Consider the following 23,506-nt stretch of genomic DNA (forward strand, 5'->3'; position numbering starts at 1 on the left):
GGAATAAGAGAGGAAAGAAAACAAAGATACACACATACAAAAACATATTCACAGCAGAATAAAGAGGAAATATTTATGACAATTGCAGTTCATTTCTTGACAGGTAGTCATAGCTGGTATTTATCACTACTTCCTCCACTAGCCATTCTGTTTTCCTTCAGCAAGCACCTCAGCTAGTTATATTCTTTACCAGGTAGAGTGACCTAAACATTCATTTCTCAAAAGTCTGGGCCATTACTAGCCCTCCCCCAACCCAGATTGGCCTGCTTTAGTTTTCCATTGACCTTAATCACAGGGCAGAGTAACACTAGAAGAATGAGGTCCATCCTGAATTCCAGACATACTCTTCTTTACCTCCATTGTGGACTTGCAGCCCAATGTCCCCTTGGTAGTCGGGATCAACCACCCCAGCCAGTACCACCCCCTTTCTTGCTTATTGATTTAGAAGCACGAAGAATCCAAAATGGTCAGGTGGCAGTTTTCTGCTTTCAGTGGTCCAAGGGAACCACTGTTTTGTCTCCTGTGGAAGTACCCCTCCCTCAGGAAATAAGACCTCTAGGCCAGCAGAACATACAGTCACAGAAGCAAGCAGCAAAAATTTTGCTAGTGAATCACTATGGGTGATGGTGAGTGGTACCACTCCCATTTCCACCCCCTGATTCTTAGACCTGGGAATCCTGGTTATGGTAGAAGTAGCACCATTCTGAAGATCCTGATTAGACAGAGCCCATATGGCCATCTGGAGAAAGTTGCTCCAGCACTGTTAATTATTGCCACTTAGCTGGCACTGAAACTGAACCTTCAAAATACTATTCTACCATTCTCTCAACTGAGCAGTTTCAGCATGGTGGGGAACGTGGTAAGACCAGTGAATTCTATGAGCATGGGCTCATTGCCACACATCTTTTGCTATGAAGCAAGTTCCTTGATCAGAAGTTCCTTGCTGTGTGGAAGACCATGATGGTGGACAAGACATTCTGTGAGTCCAAGGATGATAGTTTTAGCAGAAGCATTTCATACAGAAAAGGCAAATTTGTAGCCAGAGTCTATCTGTTCCAGTAAGAATAAAATGTTGCCTCTTCTGTAGTAGAAATAGTCCAATGTAATCAACCTACCTCCCAGGTGGTTGGCTGATCACCCCAAGAAAATGGTGCCATTGCAGGCTCAATGTTGGTCTCAGCTACTGTTGACCACAACTGTGGCCATAGCCAGGTTGGCATTGTTGAGTGGAAGTCTAAATTGCTGAGCCCATGCATAACCTGCATCCCTGCTACCATGGCCAGTGTGTTCAGGAGTCAGTCGGGCAATGATGGGTGGCTGGGGAAAGAGGCTGACTGATATCCATAGAACAGGTCATCCTATCCACTTGATTATTAAAATTATCCTCTGCTGGGCTCAGCCTTTGCTGAGCATTCACATAGATACAATTATATTTATGTTTTTTCCATTTAGAGAGTTCTGTTCATATACTTCTGTCAGAAATTTGCCACTAATTTTCCAATCATACTCCTTCCAAGTCCCTGATCATACAGCCAAAACATTGACCACAGCTCATGAATCAGTATATAACTACGTGTCTGGCCTGTTCTCCTTTCAAGCAAAGTGAACAACCAGATGTGTGGCTCAAAGTTCTGCCCCCAGGAGGATTTCTTCACCAATGTCCCTCAGAGATGTCCAGAGAGGGGCTGCAGTGCTATAGCTGTCTACTTATGGTTGGTGTCTGCATATCACATGGAAGCCCAAGTCTTCTCTTCCTCCATCTTCTGATTCCCTACTTGAGACCACAGACTGGGAGAAAGAGGGCAATGTAGCAGGAGTGGGGAACCACAGGGGCACTTATGTAACTTACTCGTGTTGTTGGGGCCCACTTCATACATGAGGTTGGGCAACTAAGTTCCAGAACTCATACTAGAAAAAGTGCTACATACCTCATTGCTGAATATCACTAAGGTCACCTTCAAAGTACTCCCCTTGGGAAGCTATGCACCAACACCAGCACCCAGTCCACTCTTCAAAGCACTTTTTCTAGGATGAGTTTGGGAACTTAATTGTCAGACCTCATGTGATGACAGCTCTGATGGCCATTCCAGAAAAAGACTTCCAGAATTGCTTTGAAGGGTGGACTAGGCACTGGTATTGCTGCCCCTTCACTTTGAAGGTAACTGTATTGATATTCAGCAAGGTCTGTAGTACTTTGTCTAGGATGAGTTCACAACCTTAATTGTTGGACATTCCACTTCCATTTGATGATGGAATATTGCTGTACATGACAAATTTTATGGCTAGGTCATGGAATACCAAATCCATGGTAAGTAGCCCAGGTCCTGTGGTAACTTAATGGTCCATAGTTAATTTCAAGAGCCACCAGGTGAAGAGCCACCTTTCAAAAGAAGAATTATCACCTGCAGATAATGACAGGGCCTTGCTCCAACCTCTAAACCCCAGTGGTATAATTCACCTGATACACCAAAGGCTCCCAATAGCCCCCTCTCTGCCACAGACACTCCGAGTACCAGTGGATCTGGCTCTGCTGGGTCATACAACCCGAGCAGCCTGGACCTATTGCAGAGCCTTCTTTTTCTGGGTCCCGATCAAACCTAGCAGCTTTTCAGGTCACTAAGTAAATGGTCACTACCTGATTAGGCTTTCAATAACCCACCACCTTCTCTTGGATTCATCTGTTTCTTTCACAGGTCAATTAGGAGAGTTGAATGGAGACGTGTGACAATCACCACCCCTGCATCTCCCAAGTCCTTAATGGTGGCACTAATCTCTGCAGTCTCTCCAGAGAGAAATATTCCTTTCAATTTACTATTTTTCTAGGTAGAAAATATGCTAATGGCTTCCAGCCTTTCCTACCATAGTAGCCCTCACAAGTCAGGGAATCACTGTGAGGATTCTGCCAGGTACACATCTTAGAACTGGGGGAATAACCACAGGATGGGTTTGGGCCCCAAACTCCATGATCCCTTGACCCCCACCAGCCCCATGATCACTTGATCTCCATAAGCCCCTACCCTGACTGGTGGGCTGTAGAGACATTTTGGTGTCTTCATTCAGAGCCAGAGTCTGGTAGTCCCCAATAGGTGTGATTATTTCCTTTTCCCCAGTGAATAATTCCCCTTTTAAGGACATGTGTCCCTTTGGGAAAGGCTAGAAGAGAGGGTAACAATATAAATTTTCTGTATTGTGATAAGATTCTTTCTTGAAGGCACCCAACTTGCCCTCCACAGAAGAAGTTCTAAGTCTATAAAGTGGCTCAAGTCTGGGACTGAGGGATCAATTCTCTGTTTTTATAAGTCAGGTTAGACTTTTGCTTATTTGACCTAGAACTTTTCTGATTATGCAGATCAAGGAAGAATTTAGTAGCCTTCCTATCTATTTCACTTCGGAGAACACTAGGATAAATTAGCCAGTGCCATAGGTCTGTATAATTCAGACTATTCTGGCTGCTGCTCTGACTCTGCTAGTCATTACAGAAATCATACCCACCTTGCCTTTGGCTGTTTAGTGCCACATAGTGGCCCCTGCCACCCAGGGATCCAATTATTCCATTGCATTTAGGTTTCTCAATTCAGTGACTGTGGTTCCCACTGTGAGGTCTGGGTTTATGGAGAAGGGACCATCCAGAGCTCCTCAAGAATGCCCTGGCTCCCCTCACAGATTTCCTCCTCACAGTACTGGTAAAATGCACGTCTTCTGGACCCACCCAGTGTGAGTAAGTAGGTCTTAACTGACAAATCCACTCTAATCCAATCCCCCTAAGCCTTTGAATACTTTTCTTTACATTAAACCAAGCCAGGCATAGAATTTCCAATTCACTCTCAGTGGGACATCTTTTGATCCATGTTTCAGCCAACCAACAGACCAAACAAATATACTATTTATATCATAGTCCTTTCCAACTCCCTGAGCCACAACATGAAATTTAGAATCTCTGCTTAGTGAGCCCATGTCAATAAATTTGACCTGATCTGATGCCATGTTCCTTTTACCATTATCCCACAACTTTAGTGCTCAATCCTAATGTGTTCCCAGAACTTCTGTCTTCATAAATAAAATACTCAAGCAGTTCTTTTGACTACACTTGCCTTCATGAGTGACACAGGGCTCACCGTTAGGGGCCTATTGGGACTTGTGTCTAGCTATAGGGCTGGAAGCAGAGAGGGATGGTGTGAGTGAGTCCCTCGGGCATCAGCATTGTCTTGCAGGGCAACTGCCCCAGGACAGGTCATTACAGTTTCTCTGGGCAATGCAGGGCTAATACCCTCAGAATGAGTGGGGATGCTGTGAGGTAAAGGTATGGAGGCTGCTGCCTGGGGGTTGAAGAGACCAATCCCACTGCAGGTGGAGAGACCTCTTATACTGGCAAAGAAGATTCATCAGAATTTAGGGACTCAGTGTCCCCAGCTTCATCAAGCTCTTCCCATACCTCCCTATCTCAATGTATGGAATCCCATTCTTTCCCAATCAATGACCTCACCTTAATCGTAGATACCCTGGAAGGCTAGGAGTTCAACTTGCATTGTAATTCAGCCAGCGGAAAGATGAGGTTCTGCATATGATTTTCAGAATTTTCAGCCCTGTGTTTACAGGAGATGGGGGTCTCAGGACATGCATAGAAACTCTTAGGTGCTTGAACTGGAAATTCACACCCCTAAGCTCTTTAGGAGCAAAGAACAAATATCTAGACATTCATTCCTTTTCCAAATATGTTCAAAAGTTCCACATGCAGATTCACCTAGCTTTTTGCCTCTCAGTAGCAGCATCCAATACAGATATTTCATGTAGCTCTATGAACAATGAACTATCCATGCTCTCTTTACTTACTACAGGAAATAGTCATTAGTGTTTTTAAATCTAATCAGATTGGAGAACTAATTCCAGAAACCCCAGAACAAATTCAGAAAATTCATCCTTAAAACTACGTTCTTCCAGAAACATACTTGGTACCAAAATCTATTAGTTATGGTTCTCCAGAGAAACAGAACCAGCAGTTTCAGTCATCCCTTGGTATACACAGGCGATTGGTTCCAGGACCCCCACAAATACTAAAGTCTATGCTCCATGTCTCAGTTGGCCCCATGGAACCCACATTTGCAAAAAGTCAACCCCTGCATCTGCGGATTTCATGGCCCTCAAAAATACTATTTGATTGAAAAAAGTCCATTTTGCAATTCAAACCCCTGTTGTTTGAGGATTAATTGTACAGAGAGAACTACAATATGAGGAAATGGGGCATCTAATTATGGAAATTAAGAAGTCCCAGGATCTGCTGCCTATAAGTTGAATTACTGGTGTAATTCAGTCCGAGTACAAAGGCCTGAGAACCAAGGGAGCTGATGGCATAAATCCCAGTCCAAGAATCAGAGAAAATGATGTGAGCTGTCCCAGCTCGAGCAGGCAGGTGGAAAGCAAAGAGGGGCAAATTCCCCCTCCTTCTGCCTTTTGTTCTGTTCAGGCCCTTGAGGATTGGGTGAGGCTCATCCATGCTAGAGAGGGGGCATCTGCTTCACCGATCTCACCCAGAAATAACATTCAACTGGAGCCCCTGTGGTCGGTCAACAAGACATAAAACCACCACAGCCAAGTAGCCTGGGCTAGTTAGGCCATGCCTCTTAAACCATACACCCTCTGAAGCCTAGTATCCCAAGAACTGAAACAAAATATCACCCATATCAGAGTAATAATGCCAATATTACTTTTCCCCCATACCACAGTAAATAGTCAGATTTTCTTGATTTTACATATGTGCCATCTACAACCGTTTAAAACCCGTGACCATTTGTCTAAACTAGAACCTACTATAGGACACTGACACTGCACTAATTGTGTGTTTAAATCAGTCTGTCTCCTAGTAAGCTTGAAAGTCACTGAGCTAGAATACACAGTTAGTGGGAAAGGAAGGAAAGAGGCTAGACAGGCTGCTGGGTGTGGACACGCACAAGGCACTGGAGGCCAGACCCAGTAGCCAGACACTAAGCACCGAGTGACCTTCAGTGGCGCTTATACTTGGGAGAGACCCAGTTACAGCTGTGGCCCAGGAAGACAGGAGCAGAACTTCTCTGAATATGGTCAGACCCCCCACCCTGACATCTTATAATACAGATTCCCAAGCCAGATCCCAGACCTACAATCAGAATCTCTGGGGATGAGACCCAGGAATCTGCATTTTTACAGCCTCCCCCATTTTAATGTTCATGGAAACCCCAGAATCAGCAGATTCAGAGGAGAAACAGGAAACATTAGAGAAAGCAGTGAGGTGGCTGCGGAGATTCTCCAGAATACAAGTAGTGAGAGAATGAGCTCACTGAAGGTAGACAGCGATGGGAGAGGCTGTTTCTAGAATGGAACAAGTGGTTCTGTGCAAGGGAAAGCAAGAGATGCCAGAGCAGCGGGGTTTCTGAGCAGGGGATGGTGGAGCCATCGACAAAGACGAAGAAGGCGGGAGAAAAAAAATCTGGGGTATTGCATGACTGGAGACGTGAACGAACAGCAGCTTTGCCGTGGGTATAAACTCGCTCTTATAATTATTAAGTCAAGAAACGGACTACACAAGATGAGATGGCGTGTAGCAAAAATCTTTATTCAAGGTTTTGATTTTATACTTTTCTAGTCACGTACACACTTAATCTATTAGCTATTAGTTTCATCATTATCTTATTCTACCTATCTGAAATTAACTTGAAAGGAAATATTTTGTTATCATATCAATAAAATCACCTTTGTAGTAAACCTCTTCTTCTAAACATTGACTAATTTCTGGGCAGGTATCTAAAGAAAGATCACAAAGAAAAAAGTAGCCACAGGGGAACAGAGTTAATGGAAGAATATCTTCAAGCATTCACTCAGTTTACTTAGTATGAAGTAATGACTGTGTCTTTCCCTCAGGGCAGAGCACCTATAGACCTCTGACAATATGTTGTTAACATAAGTCAACCCTCTGGCCCATATCTCTGAGGAAAGGCGGCATGCCCTTTGATCTCAGGCTTCATGGGGTGTACTGCTTCAGAGAAATGGCTTAAGGAATTTACAACTCCAAGGAAGCCAACTCTGCGTGTAACCCGGGGGGGTCCAAGTCCCTTAAGCCTCTGGAAGAAAAGCAAGTCATTTTAACTCACACTGAATTTACTTTGTGTGCTTGATGTAGGATATGTTTATTTCTAAATATTATCCTACATGGGGAAAGATAATACATGTTTGGGTTTGGCCACTGTGACACTGATGAGCTGACAGGACATCCTGGCAGGCAGTGGGGACAGTATGTCATTAGCAGATCTCCACATGGCCTTGTACAACAATGCCTGACTTGCACATTTGGAAACCATGAGACATAATGAGGTTTAGACCAGGGAGCAGATCTTCTGGGAGTCTGTTAGCTTCCCCAGCTCATGTCCAGGGAACACAAATGGATCCAGCCTCACCACTCAAAAACCAGCTAAGGCACCCATCCCAGTCGCGCCCAACAGCAGCATTTTAGAAAAGGCAACACATCTGAGCACTCCAACCCCTGTGCTCCGGTCGGGGTCTCTCTGCACGTCCTTGCTGAGACTGTTCAGGGGCAGTTCGCTTTCAAAGGCAGCTTCAAAACCCGTGCAGCTGTGTTCTAAGCCCAGCCAATTAGATTTGACTGGAAAGTCAGTCGGGGCCAAAACCTGGGAGCAATTTTAAGGACACCTTTTAAGACCAAAAGGCAGCCTTTTAGAATCGACAGTTTCTGTAGATCCAAGACACACAGAGCCTTTCATCTACACATTAACAGATGCGGGACTTGATGGGGCAGAGAGGGGAGAGCTTGTCTGAAACTGGAGTCATCAGGTTCTCCAAAACACACACATTTTCTTGTTTAGTTTCCATTCCACCAAGGGGGTCATCTGGGAAATATCACAGCCGGAAATGCATCTAGAGGTTTTCAATTAAAATAAATTGCCTCAGCGTTTGCAAGTTATATAAGAACTGTCAGTGTCATACTAGGGCCACAAACTGCTCACTCTCAGGCATGCTCCAGGCTTAAATCCTTCAGAGGCCACAGATGGGGGAAAATATCCCTTCTGTGCTCACAGCCTGCCTGCTGCAACCTTCTGGATGGAGTCACAAGGCCTGGTCATCATAAACCCCAGGAAGCTGTCAGCAGAAGCCATGGAAAACACAGCCTGGTGATCAGTCCCAGTCCTACTTTTGCCTCTGGCTGCCCACTGTCTTCCGATCTGTCTCAGGGGACTCCTAGAGCCTGTGTAGGCGAGGTCGGTGGCCTCACATAATTTCTCCACCACCTGCCAAGACCAACCCATCTCAAGGACAGTAAATGACACCCCTGCACCTCCTAAGTCCATGCTCTCTCTGGCCTTTGATCTTTGCTCACAGGCAGGGCCTCCTGGACACTCAAAGAACAAGACTGCATTTATGTCACTTCCCACTCCAAATCATAAATTTGTGGGTTGTGTATCTCCTTTCTGGAATTCTCCTTTCTAGCTCCCTAGCCCCCAAGAGGGTGAGGAAGAGCACAGTTGAGGTGAATGGCACTTGTATTGCTTACAGACTTCTCAGGATGTGTATATGTGAATACTTAACAGAATTCAGGACTATTCAGGTATATATGTCACTGGATTAGGGCTGCCACAACAAAGTGCCATAGATTAGGTGGCTTAAACAACAGAAATATATTTTTTTCTTGTAATTCTAGAAGCTAGAAGTTTAAAATCAAGGTGCCATCAGGATTGGTTTTATTCCAAGGCCTGTCTCCTTGATTTGTAGGTGGCCACCTGCTTCTGGTATTTTCTTCCCTCTGTGTATCTGTCCTAATCTTTCCCTCTCTCTCTCTTTTTTTTTTCCAGGAGCACTTTTATTGCATTTGAGATGACACTTCAGGTGCTCTCTGAGCTACATAGGGCAGAAGGAAATCTTCTTATTACAAACTGACAAAGGTTAAAAGTAAAACATTTTTCACAACAGCATGAACCACATACTCAGAAATAGATCTGGGTTTAATATCATGCAAATGACATAACTCCTGATCATCTACAGCTCCGTTTACAACTTCATACAGATAATGAATTAGGCTAAAATGCATCATAATATTTGGTAGACTTCAGGACCGGCATCCTTAGTCTATCATGATCATTTTGATATCCCAAAGAAGCAAGACTTACAAATAGGCACTTGAAACATAACTAATCTATAGCTACAAAGTTCTACTCTTGATAGCATTTGCATTTGGGGGAGTATTCCCGTCTCAAAGGATAAAAGGAGAGAGTAGAACCAGGATAACATATGCACAGAAGTCCATGTTGTAAAGGCTGCAAAGATTCATGGCACAGTGAACAGGTGCCCTCTGCTTTTTCACCCTGCACGCACCTTATATGAATTACGTTGCATACCTCTTGGTCCACTGTCTGGCTATCCTGTCAAGGTCTGCTTTGTTGGTCAAATACTGAGTGGCTAGGGTTCCAACCAGAGGATCTGAGGGATTGCAGTCTGTTAAAAGGGAACAAATGGACAGCAAAACCTTTGAAATAGGCAAAGCAGAACTCCAAATAGCTTTAAGGACATCTACACAGATGATTCCCCAACAGTTGATGTTGCAGTGATAGATTCTGGTACAGAAAGTAACCTTTGGTGGCTTAAATGGATATTCTGATGAAAATGTGATATCCAGAAAAAACACACCTCCTTCATACACAGAACCTGGTGGACCAATCATAGTGGATCTCCATTCATAAACGTTGCTTAAACTTTAGGCCCAGCACTGCAGTTAGAAAGGTGAAGAGTTCCCTGAGCTAGCTCCTTCTGAATTCTTATAGCACTACTGGATAACTTAGCAGTAGTTTTGCTAGAGGTTTGATGTTTTCCTTCTGTTGGGTGGCAGAAGAGTTTCTTTCTTCTTGTTCTTCAGGCTCTGGAGCAGCTGGGTCTTGCTGTTCAGCATCTGAACTGCCATCACCAGTGCTGGGGCTCTCATCATCAGACCTTTGCCTGTCACTGACATCTTAGTGAAGTTATCACGTGGAAAAAGGCTGCAGTGAAGATTCACCCAGCCAAGACCCAGCTGCCACCCTGAGGAAAGCAGAATCCAAACTGTACCTTCTGCAAAGCTCCTGATGCCACCAAGGTTCCTCGGTCAATTTTTACATCACAGATAGACATTTTGTTCAAAATAATAAATAACAGCAACAACAAATAAATGGGGGGGAAAGCCCCAACAGGTACAATAAAAAACTTGCCCACGGAGGTGAGCCACAGCTAGTGGCCATGGAGCTCTCAGCCCTTCGTATGGCCAGCAGGGGCCATGGGCAGTGCTCTCCATTACGGGTACCAAGTGATATGAGCAGCCCAGCTGGCCTCACCGGGCTCAAAGACATCGAAGGTTCCTAATCTCTTTATATAAGAACACTAGTCAGACTGGGTTAGAGCCCAACCTTGATGGCCTCATTTAACCTTAGTCACCTCTTTAAAGACCCCCACATCTAAATAGTTCTAACTTTACTCCAAGGCACTGGACATTAGGACTCCAACATATGAATTTGGGGGAAGGGGGTCACAAATCAGCTCATAAGAGTCACACAGCAGGCACCTAATAAAAGTCCAAGCCCTCTCTTATACCTTGCCAATTAGTCAGATCACCCACCATTGCCTTCCTCACCAGTTGGGGTGAGTTGGAGAAGAGAGAGAGTCTGATGGAGTCAGCTGCTTCTGGTTCAAAGTTCTGGTAGAAGATCCATTGGGAGGAAGTGTGTGAGACTCATAACTGGAGGGTCCCCTTTCCTTGACTGTTTAGACACCATGCCCCTTGCTCATGGGAGTCACCAAGTGCCTGTCGCTATGAGTCAGGGCAACCTGGGGGCAACCCAAGCACTCGGTCCAGGCCTGCTTAGAGAGCTTGTGATCTCACTAGATAGAGGAGGCCGCATGGAGGGGCAGAGAAGTGGTTTAATCCTCACCATGATGAGTGAAAACATTTTAGGAAATGGGCTGTAAAAGGAAAAAAGACACCTCCATCTGCCTCAAACAGAAGCATTGCTGTGCGACACCAAGTGCTGCAAGAGGGAACAGAGGTACAATTTCTACAGGGGGGATGGGCTGGAGGCCCACAGGAAGGCCTGGGGAGAAGGCAGTGCTCCATCTGAGCCTGAAAGGGGGAGATGGTCCGTCTGGCTGTGGGCAGGGAAAGGGGTGCCCAGAAGAGGGGCCTAGCCTGTACAAGGACCAGATTCTCTCAGGAGCCCAGCATGCTTAGGGCCCAGCCCAACCCAAACAGAGGTAAGTTTTCCAAAGGCAGATCTAGGGATGCTGCGAGAGGGAACACCCCCCCCAGAGGGAGCAGGAGCCAAAAGCCATGCCTGTGGCCCAAACAGCGTCTGCAGACAGCGGGAGAGTCCAGCCTATTCTGGGACTCAGCACCTCTTCTGTATCAGAACCAAAAACTCACTCTCCACTGTCAGCATGATTGCTTTCCAGGAATCTCCTGTTTTGCAAAGTATTTTTGCCAGGATGTGATGTTTTGCAAGCCCCTCAGCCCATCACCCTCCTCCTCTGTCAAACTGATAAAACCATTCATCTTCCAGCCCCAAGCATTCTCGCCCCACCCCACCCTCACTCCCCAGCTCACCCCAGAATCTGGCTGGGACCCAGGAATCTCAGAGGCAGAAGACAGGCCTGTCTGTCTCAACCAGAACTGGTGACACGGAGGGGCTGTGGTGTTCTCACTGCCCAGCTGTGTGTTGGCAGACTCTCCCAAGGGGCATAAATACCTCCAAGGCAGCCCCTACATTTTGGCAAGAGACAGGGTAGGATCATTTCTGGGTATATTTTGACATGAATTAAGGGCAAGGGGCCCTTTTCAAAAATATTTGCTTGAGGACCATGTTTTAAATTCATTCCACTGCTCCGTGATTCCTATCCCACATAAATTAATCAATACAGTAAATGTTTTTTCAAATTCCCATTTATGAGACCAAAGGAAATATAGGTTGACTATAGAGAAAATGTTCAGGCTTGTCAATGCCCCTGTACCTAGAAATCATTTTAACTCAGCTTTGCAAATAAACACTGAATTTTATCAGCCCACTGTTATACTTCATCAACCCGGGCAGAAACTTCTTAAGGCTAGAGAATACGATATTAACATTTATCAAGCTGTGGGATATGCATTATCCTGAACATTTTGTGTGTATGAACATTCATAATCTGAACCAGATTTTTACTTTAGAAAATAATTCAAAATCCTATAATACACCCCTTGGGTCTCTATGCTTAGAGTCCTTGCTGGTAGCCTATAGTAGTATTGCTGCACCATGAATACTGAAGCAATAACAAGCTGTCCCTTCATACCTTAAATCTTTAGGCCTATGGACTATACCCAAATTGTTCTGGGAGCTAAGTAGCTGAAAGCTAATTTAGAACTTCATTTTTCTTTCATTGTAGAACATGCCCAGCTGCTAGTAGATGCGTTGGTGAGCAACCATCCCAAGAAATTACCCTCAGACCTTTCTGGAAGCCTACCCCCACAGCCCAGGAGGGAAAGGGGGTGGATAGGAAGCTTTACCTCCATTCTAGGTTGGCCAGTCCTGGGGTTATAACCTCCCCGGAACCAAACATAGAGATTTAGGGGAAATAGAAAAGAGGGGGGAAATAGCTTTCATAACATCTAAATGACATTGCAATGCCTTTCAGAAAGTCTACTCTGTTCTCTACTACTGGTGCACTGGAGACACATAAGTTGCAAAGTCATACTCCATTTTTGCTTCATAAACATTTGTGCATATCTATTATGTGTTATAAAAGATATATTATAATAGAAGTGGTCTTCTCTTGATATTGGGGATTGGTACTTGTCCTAGATCAGAGAACATAGCTAGTAATAGAGAAAGACAAGATGCAAATCAGGGTGTTGCCTCCCATTTTTCCCTCTGCCTCATATCTTTACCACCCAGTACCCTTCCCACTCCACTTTCCAGGGCCCTCTTTCAGTCTCTCTGTTTCTCAACATGTATATGCTGACCAATAACTGTGTGCCTGGAACTCCTCTAGGCACCAGGGATATAACAATGAATAGGACATGAAAGACTCCTGACTCATAGAGTTTACATGGGAAATAAGTAAGCAAATAATAACATTATGTCTCATGATGACCGCAGTGAAGGAACTAAACAGGATACTGGGATGGAAAATAACTGACTTCCTTCATATTATTTCAGGGTCATACCTGTCTCTACCCCCAGCCCAAAGACCATCAAATTTCTGATACAGTCCTGACAGCTAAAGCATTTGACCTAAGTTACTCTCACTTCCAACCCCTGAAAAGAGATATCCATGCCCAAGAAGGGCCCCTGGTCCAACTACCCACTCAGCTGTGTAGATGGGACAGAAGAGAATGAAAGACTTGCCCAGAGGAAGTGCTGAGGGGAAAAAGGAAGTGCCTTAGAGGAACAGGAAATATAAGAAATGGGAAGTATAATAAAGAAGAACTAAGAAAACCATAGTTCCCATGGATCTTTAAGGTAAACTAATGTCTTTAGCTAGTACGTGGGTCATTATGAAAGTTTTGAGATACCCCCAAATCAAGAAACATAAAACCCATGTGGACAGACACAAAAGAAGCCCCCCCAGCAATACCAATAAATTGAGCAAGTTGCAACTTGCCCAGGTAAATCAGAAAGGATGCTATTGACTGTCTTTTTTAAAAGTGATAATGGATAACACAGTCTGACCCAAAATTTTTATAGTGACCAACATAAAATGTTGACTCAAATCTCTTGAGTCCCAACCAGATATTGAGGGAGAAGCTGGTAACAGGAGTGGGCAGAAGGGTATGTTTGTGGGCATTTCCTCAATGCACAAGGGGAAACCTCAGTAAAGGGGTATTGAAATTTCCCCTCTGCTCCACTCCAGAGGGAATATGTGACATTAATAGCAAGACTTTCTGTCTTACCTGTGTAATTTTTGTCAGCTAAGGGAAAATAGAAACTTCAAATGGAGTCCAGTAACCAGCCAATGTCTTCACCTTCACCCTAGGGCAACACTAACCACAAACAGCAACACAAATCAAGCATTTGTCACTTTTACGAGAAGTTTGCAGGAGGGTGGGATCCTATCTGAAGTATTTGCTAGAGGAGAGGGGACACAGAATGCAAATATTTTGAAACCACAAATTTACTCACATTACCACTCAGAGATTCAAAGAAACTATTCTTTATTTTCTCTATAGCTTCATTTGATATTCCTCATGAGCCTTCAGCCTGCTGGGCAGTTGGAGCTACTAAGACTGGCCAATTAACAAACAGTTCAGACTTTTCCAGTTTAAACTGTCTCCTTTCAATTTAAACATTCAGTCCATTTACTGGAAGTTCAATTCCCATTAGGACAGCTCACGTTTTAATGGTCTCTTTAGGATAGCTCAAATTTCCTGTTTTTGTTGCTTAGCTACTTTCCAATATGGCAGCCAAGTGTTGGAGGAAAGGTAGAATTTCCATGACTCCAAATAGGCAGGAAAAGGCATCTCTAAGGCCCCCTACTAGAAGGCTCCCCCCACCCGATTTTTTATCAACTTCTGCCCAAATCTTTAAGGGCATTCAAGCACTTCTACTGATCCTTCTCACACTGGAGTTGAAGAAAGATAGGGAAGCTAATCTCTGGTTTTCCCTCTGCCTTACCTACTAAGTTGATATGTCTTCCCCAGCCTAGTGCAGGGACAGCCTGTGAAACAGTCTCCTGACAGAATCCTAAATTGTATTTCCCTCAGTTTATCCAACAGTCCTCCACCAATGTCAACTCTGAGAATGTGGTGATGAGAGAGAATTTTAGGACTGGGGTTTGCTCTCTTGCCTCTCCCATTACTGTTATCACTTCTACTAATCCCTCCATGCCATTTTCAAAGTGGCCAAAAGCAAGGTTCCTCCCAGAGGTCTGAAGCCTCCCTTCCATATACCCAGGAAGGCATGCCACCAGCCCTGCTGTTGTGGGTTGCCATGCCTACCTGGATTTTCTAGCGGGCCCATTAGACAGCAGTGTGTGATCAAGATCTCAGATCCTAACCCAGTTGTTTCCCACCTTGCTTGTCCTCTGCACCCACAGTGCCAGGTTTAGATATGGTAGTCTCCAAGTTCAAGATCATAGCTTTCCCCCAATCCTGGAGCAGCAAGACTCAAGGCCTAATTGTCAGAGGCCAAGTCTCTCTCTTTCATAATTATGGAAAGATGTTAGAATAAGAGTCTTCCAGTTTTGGGTTTTTAATATGTTAAAGAATTTTAAAAGTCCTCTTCCTCTCTACGAAGTCTGGGTGTCTTGCTGAAAATCCTGTTTTGAATGTCAGAAACCTCCTTTCTCGGTGCATCCTGACCTAACAATTCCGACTCTTGCCCAACCTACCCCCGAGGGACAACAGATGGCTCAAACTGCACAAGGAAGACTGGGGGCAAGTTCTGCCCACAAAAAATGCTAAGGGTGAAAGAACTTAGTAGTTTGCAAAAATAAAAAACAAACGAATGAAACTCCAAAAATCCTATCCTATTGCATAAGCCTATTTCTGAGACTCAGTTGATGGTTGGCCTCAGGATTTGCTCCCATTCTCAAAAGAATTGCAAAACTACTTCAGCGAATAAGAACGGGCTCACCAGAGGCCGAAAGCTTGTTGCACGTGGTGTCTCCACTGGATCTTTACTCTTCCTTCCATCTCCTGTTCTTCAAACTGTCCTGTTAAGACACTCTACTAGTTAACTGATTCCCCTCCAACAAGAGAACCAGGTACTTCTGACTATGACAGGAACTTGAGGGACATGTTGACGTCTTTTCAGCGTCGGATATGAACAGATGGGGCTTGACTTAATAGTTTTACAAATTTATGACTGATCTCTTTTGCCACATGATGGGTTTATTTCCAAACTACCAGCCACAACCCTCTTAGAGACTCTGTACAAGATGGAAAATAATTGTGTGGATTCCTCAATGCCTTTCGTGTGCCGATACAGTCAGGAAAAGTCAGGGGAAACAAAAGAAAAATAGTAAAAGTGTGATGCCCTCGGATCATTTTCATTTGCCAACTTCTCTGGGCACCACTTCAGAAAGACAGAACTATTGTTATTTTTGATGATGTCCTGCATTCATGGAGCAACTTAATTTTCAAAGAACTATCACATCTTTTCTCTCCTTTCATCGCTCAAAGCCCCATGACGCGGAGACAGTAAGTGCAGTCCTCTCCTGTGATAGATGTCAGCCTCTGGGGCACAAAGAGGTTGTTTAAGCTGCTCGAGGTGATCTGCTTCAAATAAACTCCAGTGACTCCAGAGCAAGTTCTTTCTACTGTGTCACAAAAAGCCATGAGCCATTTGGACACAAATCTTCATAAAAAGGTGGAAAGTGGAATGGTGCTGCTAAGTGGGTTAGAGTGAGATAGTGACTGCCTATAGATTGTACTGGACTGAGCCACAGGAAACCTGGGTTCTCACCCTGGCTCAGCCCAAGTGGCTATGTGAGTTTGACAATTCATTGATTCTCTCTCAGCCTTCCTTTCCTTGCCCATAAGATATAAGTAACAATAACATCTGCTCTTCTCCCTATACAGATTGGTTGAAGTCATCAGAAATAAGCCTGGGGGGGTGATGTGTTTATCAAGGAATTTGATGTGGTATTGAACACTTAATACCTGTAACAATAACAAACCAGGCTCCAGATTTTTCCAGGCTCATTTTGGATAATAATCCTGGAATTTCTGCCTCTTTACCCCAGAAAAGAGAGAAAGAAGATCATGTACAGTCAATCTAAATTAGTCCTTTTCTTATTTATTTATTTATTTATCTATTTATTTATGACAGAGTCTCTGTCACCCCTGGGTAGAGTGCTGTGGTGTCATAGCTCACAGCAACCTCCAATTTTTAGGCTCAAACAATCATCTTGCCTCAGCCTCCCAAGTAGCTAGGATTACAAGTATGTCCCATCATGTCCGACTAATTTTTCTATTTTTAGCAGAAACAGGGTCTTCCTCTTGCTCAGACTCCTGAGCTCAAGCAATCCTCCCACCTCAACCTCCCAGAGCACTAGATTACAGGTGTGAGCCACCATGCCTGGCCAAATTAGTCCTCTTATTCTTGCTTACAGATGATTAGAAGGAAAACATTATGTAAATATGGTGGAAGATGGGGATATCAGGGGTTCTAGGTCTATATTTTAGGTCACTTTACAAAGCACTTTTACTTAATTTTCTCTTTTGATCGTCACAGCAACCATGTTGGTGAGCAGCACAGACAGCACCACCCAGACACAGAGATTGAAGACTGGAGTTGATGAATGGATGGTTTGACCTGACCACATGGTACTGATCTCGAGGCTCCTAAGCCCTTCGTAGGCTCCTACTCCTAGGGCTTAGTTTAGATTTGGGGTTGAAACTCTTCGCACTTGAATCAAAAGATTCAAGCATCTTGAACAAAGGCATCTTTCTGAAACACAGCAACAGTCACCATGGCTATTCCTGGAGCACCTAGCATTTACTGAGTGTCAATTTGGGTCTCAGCATTGCTCTAGGACCCAAAAGGCATGTTGAAGTAAAGTGACTGGTGGCTTCCATGGCCTATGAGTCTGTTAATGGAAACCAGACAAATACATAAAATCTCAGGAAATGGTTTGAGCCAGAACCCAAGGCATGTTAAACACTAAAGAAACATGATGAAATATTGAGAAGGTGAATCAATTAGTTAAAACTAATTAATAAGAAATATACTGTTAAATGCTAGGTTGTATGGTTCAGGATAAAAATGATATAGGAGTTTAGATGAAAAATAAAGCAATAAAAGTGAGTAATGTTACGGGAAGTGTTATGAGAAGGAGAGATTTAACTGGATGGGGAGGGGGCTAACACATGAACCCTCCCCCCTCCTAAAACAAAGAACACAAAGGACCTAATTAGCCCCACCTCGGAAATTCACACCAAAGGACCCTAACCTGCCAAAGCCATCCAGGCAAACTGTGAAATTTGCCCACCCCCTATAGCCCATATAGAAGGGTCTTTAACTGCTCCCTGTGCAGACGCCATATTTGCCCTGCCTGGGTAAACGCCTTCCCTTTTCAATAAACCTGAACTGAATCTCTCTGCTCCAGCTTCATCTCTGGGCACCATCACACCACAGATCTTTAACAGATTAGTAAAGATTTTATATTGAGAGAAAAAATAAAGATAGGCTTGGCAAGAGGAAAGAAAACCAAATGCTAAAGAGAAGAATAAGACTGGTTTGATGGTGTGCTGGTCAACATTCAACAACCCTCTCTTGAAGGATTGAGGGGAAACCCCTGACTTGCGGCATTTGACAATTTCCAATGATATAAATACTCCCAACACGGCCAATTTCAAGCTACCAGTGTGACGCTTCCAAGTGGGGAGTCAGTAGTAGGTGAACATCAGCTGCCATGGCTTCTCCCACCACAGACAGACATGACGTCAGGAACACAGGCAAAGTAACATCATGAGGCAGCTGCGAGTTTCAAGTATTCATTAACCTTTTAAACATCATTTAACTGCAAATGTACAGTGGGATTACATCTGCGGTGCATCTTTCAAGGGTACATGTGAAACTTAGTAAATGTAGAATATAAATGTCTTAACACAATAACTAAGAAAATGCCAGGAAGACAATGTTAACCAGTGTGATGCAAATGTGTCAAACTGTTTATAAAACAAGTGTATGGTGCCCCATGATCGCATTAATGTACACAGCTATGATTTAATAATTAAAAAATAAAAAAAACCCATCCTAGAGAGAGAAATTTATATAATTACTTTGTTAAAACAGCTGTGTTCATCAACTGGCTCACAAACTTGCTGAAAATGTAGCCCAGGCTCTCGCAAGCCAGTAGAAGACAGTTTGGGCACACCGTTATTGCCATGTACAAAGCAGGGAAACCAGTCCTAGGGGAAAGGTTCATGCTAGAGGTTAAAGGGAAATAAATTCACTTCATGGAACTAGATTAGGGAGACCAGGAAAGCAGGAACCTGGTGTAGACAGAATCCAGTAGGACACGGAAGGCACTGTGCGCCTGAGCCAGGACGGGCTGGCAGGAGTGTGCGCTCAAAGGCTATGCAGTAAGGGGACTGTGAAGTGGGCATGGCGAATCCAGTAGGTGTGGGAGGCTAAGCTGAGACATTTTGAAAATAAACCCTTGAAACTCAGTGCTCAGATTTGGGATAAGGAGAGCCAGTGAAAAATGCAGGGAGTAAGTCTGATGACTGAGCAAGTTGTAGCTTTGATGATGGGCTGACCCGCACGTCCCGGGCAAGAAGGCGAGTTCTTGAACCCACTGGGAGGGAGGCAATAGCCTCCCTGTGGCAGGTCAAGTCTACAGCAGTGAAATTGGACAACTGTCAGGAGATACGGGAGCCTGGGAGAGAGGAACGGGATCAAAAATGTCAATGTAGGGGCCAGAACCGGCAGAAGCAGCCTTGAGATCAATGAATTCTCCAAGAGACACACGCAGAAAGAAGACTTAAGCTCTGGCACACTGGCATTTGGAAGCGGGGTGGAGAGACACAGAAGATTCCAGATAAGAAATCAGCAGAATGGAAGAAAACCAGAGAAAAAGATCACAGATATCAAGATGGAGCAGTTTCCAAAGAAACTGCCGAGAAGACTGTATCAAATGTATTAGGGCTGTTGTTGAGGCTAAACCAGAGAAAAGCAAATTCTGCTTTCCCAGAAAGAAAGCGTAATAGTAATGGAATTTAATTACACCCCTTGAAGAGAAGTAAATTCTCCTATTTTAGGCAGATGCTGTTCTCTTGGCCTGGCTTACCTAGAATGTGCCTTACTATTAGACCTCACTTTGCTTTGGTAGACACAGGCTCTGTTGCAAAGAGAGGTGTCCAGTCAGTAAGTATAAATGTGTAGTGGAAATTCTCACTGCACTAAACAAGTTCTGGGGAAAAAAACCAGATAATTTCTTTTTTTTTTTTGAAACAGAGTCTCACTTTGTTGCCCTCAGGCCATGGAGTCATAGCTCATAGCAACCTAAAACTCTTGGGCTCAAGTGATCCTCTTGCCTTATTCTACCAAGTACCTGGACTACAGGCTCCCACCACAACTCCTGGCTATTTTTAGAGACAAGGTCTCGCTCTGGCTCAGGCTGGTCTCAAACTAGTGAGCTCAGGAGATCCACCCACCTTGGCCTCCCAGAGTGCCAGATAACTTCTTAACAGTCAACAATGCTTTTAAAACCTGACATCCTGAAAGTTAAAATCTTAATGAGTATCTAAAAGTAGACTATAACTATTACATATGCAGCCTCAGAGACATTTTTCCACCCAAGGAATATAAATTTTCAATTTGTGGAATAATTTGAGGCTACATTGATTCCAGTTGTTTCCTTTGAGAAAATTCTCCATGAAACCTAAAAACACAAGTCTTGTTCCTTTAGAGAAAATCTTTTTCAAATATCCAAAAACAATAAAGTACAAATACAGCAGTCTTCCTAAAGGAATGTGCTGTATATGCCCAACGTCTGTTAACAAATGCCAGAGATAACCTATGTTCAGTCTTTAGGGATTGCTACATAAATAACGAGCACTCTTAAAAATGCAAATGCCAATTCAATTGTGTTTTCACTGCTCTTATTTTGGATATGTCTATTGAGAGAGAAAACAGATCGCAAGCCAAGCAAAAAGAAAGATAATACCCTACACATCGTGTTTAATTTAACATATTTAACAGAAATAACAAAAGCAAAGCTTACTCTAGGGCTTTATTTTCAAAATTTGGTAATTCTGACAATTCCTTTATTTCATGAAGTGCTGAAAATAATAATAGCAAGAATATTTACATTCTTGTTTTATTTTGCAATGCCTCTCATCATTTTCCCTTTTTGTGTAGTCTTACATATCTCTTCTTTCTTTTATTCCTAAATCTTCAGAAGGACAACCCATGACCATAGATTTTCTTTTTTCAGTTTTGTACTTAAATGGGAAAATCTTTTAATATATATATTAAAACCACTCACATCTTACTGCACCACGATTTAATTAAGGGAAGAATTTTTTTTCTGATTCCATCTCCCTAGCTACATGGATTGTGCCACAATCAGGAGAACGACAGGAGAAATGAATAAAAATTGAAAACTGTTGGCAGGGCTTGGGGGAAGGAGCCACACTCAACTTTGCTGATGGCACCATAAACTGAAAAATAAAAAAATTTTTAAGAACAATTTTGCAATATGTGACAAGTCATAAAAATGATCCTACTCTTTGACCCAGTAGGTCTGCTTGGAGGAAAGTATCCTGAGGAATAATTCCAAGGAAACAAACATATTTGTAAAAAAGATGTTTTGAGCCCTACCATATATTAAAATGAACAACTGGAAACAGCCCAAGTTTCCAACTGTGAGGAAATGGTTTAGGCAGACTGTGTCTATTAATATAATGGCATATTAAGTGGTCACTAGGAGTGACAATTATAGAGTTGATTGTGAAATCTGGAAAGTATCAAGCAAAGTCATTCTGAATGGAAAGAGTGGAAAACAGACGGATGGACAAAGTAAAAGGTAAAAGGTCACACTTTTGTAGGAGGTAGGAGGTAAGGAACTAGTGAAGTAGCCGCCTAGGTTTCCTTAGCTTTTATTTCATTGTGGCTTTTTTTTTTTTTAATTTCAGAATATTTGGGAATACACATGTTTTGTTTACATACTTTGTTTCTATGCAGATTAAGTCAAAATTGTAAGTGTGCACTTCATCCAGACAGTGTGCACTGTATCTGATAGCTGTGAATTTACCCATCCCCTCCTTCTCCCAGCTTGACCGTCATTGAGATTTACTTCCATGTGTGCACTTCAGTGTTGATGGGTTAGTTTCAACTTGGTATTGAGTACATGTGTTTATTTCTCCATTCCTGTGAAGTTTCCTTAGAAGAACAGTCTCCAATCCCATCCAAGTTGCTACAAAATACACTAGATTGCCATTTTTGTGGCAGTATGCATACACCACATTTCATTAATCCATTCATATATTGGTGGGCAACTGGGTTATTTCCACATCTTTGTGATTGTGAATTCTGGTGCTATAAAGTTTCAGGTGCAGTTTTCCTTCTAATAAAATGACCTTTCTTCATTTCAGTATATACCCAGCAGTGGAATTGCTGGATCAAATGGTAGGTCTACATTTGGTTCTTCGAGGTATCTCCAAACAATTTTCCATAGAGGTTTGCACTGTTTGCAGTTGCACCCATAGCCTGTAATAGTTCTGTTCTCTCCACATCCATGCCAGCCTCTGTTCTTTGGGGACTTTTTAATGCAAGCCATTCTCATTGGAGTTAGGATATCTCATTGTGGTTTTGATTTGCATTTACCTAATGATTACAAACATTGAGCATTTTTTTCATGAGTTTGTTGACCATTGGTATATCATCTTGCGTTCTAGATGAGCCTATTTGACCTTGCTGTTGAGTTTACAAATCCTACAACTTATAACTCAACTTGTAGGCAGCACACTGTCTGGGAGAGGCAATTCCAGAAGATGGAGGAAAGGGAGAGGTGAGTATAGTTTAAGAACAATGCAGTGTTTTGCCCCATTGTTTTTGTGTGTGTGTTTACATACATATGTGATAATACATAATTTATTTTGAAGCTCAAATAATAATTTTAAAGGATGGAAAGTTTGTATATTTATCAAAAGCAGGGCTTTAAACAGTTGAGGAAAAGTTCCCTCTTTTAATTCATCATTTGTATTGACTTAACCTACTTAATGCCACTTAAATTAGATCTCCAGATAGTCCATTGAAATGTTCCATATTAAAGCAGTCTAGTCTTCCACAATCACCTTAAGCTGCAGCTATCACCCAAAATAATTGTCTGTCCAGCATTTGCCAACAAGGGTTTATATGAGTTAAACAGGCTGATGATTTGCCTCACTGAGATGTCAAGATGGCTGTGTACTTAAAGGCAATTATTAAAGGTGATCTAAAATTTTACTGAGGGGGAAAAGTGGACAAAATGGAGGACCAAGCAGTCTCTATGAGTGAGACTAAAATGTCCCATTGTTTTGTCATACCTTTAAATGCAATTTCTGCAATAGCCTACCTACGGCCTCCTCTGAGTCCTGCTTCATCAGGGTTTGTCTGTCTCTAGATCCTCCACTGCCACCTCTGGTGACTTCTTTCCTCATTGTCCCAATCTAAATAAAACTAGCTGTGAGTCCTTTGTTTTCCCTCCAGGCAGTGTTGTGCTAATAAATGCTCTTCTGGGGAGAAGAGTCCTGATTTACAGCCTTTGCCAATTGCCGTGGTGTAAACACCCTTACCATGGCTGATTTCAAGCTTCCAAGATCACTACAGAGAGGAAAAGAAATGCACAATAAATAGCATGACATTATGTAGTATTTATACTATATGGTACAACAGATAATAGTAAAACATAATAAAATAGTTAGGAAATGAAGAGTCTTGAATATTTACTATCTTTGTTTTCAATAAAACATGTTTAACTATAAGCTTAAAAACTTAAGTTTTAATAATAGTTCATGAAATTCCTGAAAAGTTAACCATCA

The 23,506-nt window shown here is 43.0% G+C and overlaps 1 pseudogene; it reads right to left on the reverse strand.

Moving 5' to 3' along the window:
• Positions 1–9,364: 9,364 nt before the first annotated feature.
• Positions 9,365–23,125, reverse strand: LOC128567365 (ubiquitin-conjugating enzyme E2 E3-like; annotated as a pseudogene).
• Positions 23,126–23,506: the final 381 nt, after the last annotated feature.

Source organism: Nycticebus coucang, chromosome 16 (genome assembly GCF_027406575.1).
Source record: "Nycticebus coucang isolate mNycCou1 chromosome 16, mNycCou1.pri, whole genome shotgun sequence".
Lineage (NCBI taxonomy): Eukaryota > Metazoa > Chordata > Mammalia > Primates > Lorisidae > Nycticebus > Nycticebus coucang.